We start from the raw sequence: 656 nt of genomic DNA on the forward strand, positions 1-656 counted from the left end.
ATCCCTGGAGCTTATGTTCTAGGGACACAGAGCACGTGGAACCGTTGGGTTGGGGGGGAAGCCAGAGGCAAGGCCATTGTCACCTGAACAAGGAAGAGGAGAAGGCTTCACTTGGAAGGTGACAGCTGTGCGGAGACTTCAGGAAGACAGAGAAGGAACAAGCCATTTGGATATCAGGGGAAAGTGCCTTCAGGCTCAGGAGCAACATGGGCAACAGCTCTGAGGCTGCCTGCTGTGTGGTCAGGGTGGTCAGGCAACTCCTGAGGCTGAAATGGGCCCCAAGGGGGTGGTGATAGGAGAAGTGAGATCAAGTGATCAGGGTGCAGTGCCTCGAAGGCCATGCTGAGAAATTTGGATTTCAGTCGAATATTACTGGAAATCACTGAACTGTTTAACAAGGTGGTCTTATTGTCTGACTTGTGTTTTTAAATCAGAGCACTCTCTCTGCTATGAAGATAATAAATTGGGAGGGGGATGTGGAACATGAGCAAGGGTGGAAGAAGGAGGATGGTAGAGCATTCCAGAAAAGAAGTGATGGTGGCCTGGGCCAGTGTGTGGCAGCAGTGGTGGAAGATCTGGGTTCAGTTCTCCTGGGCCCCCAGCTTGCCCACTGCAGATCTTGGAACTTCTCAGCCTTCACAATTTTATGAGCCAAT

This window comes from Rhinopithecus roxellana, chromosome 4, assembly GCF_007565055.1.
Source record: "Rhinopithecus roxellana isolate Shanxi Qingling chromosome 4, ASM756505v1, whole genome shotgun sequence".
NCBI lineage: Eukaryota > Metazoa > Chordata > Mammalia > Primates > Cercopithecidae > Rhinopithecus > Rhinopithecus roxellana.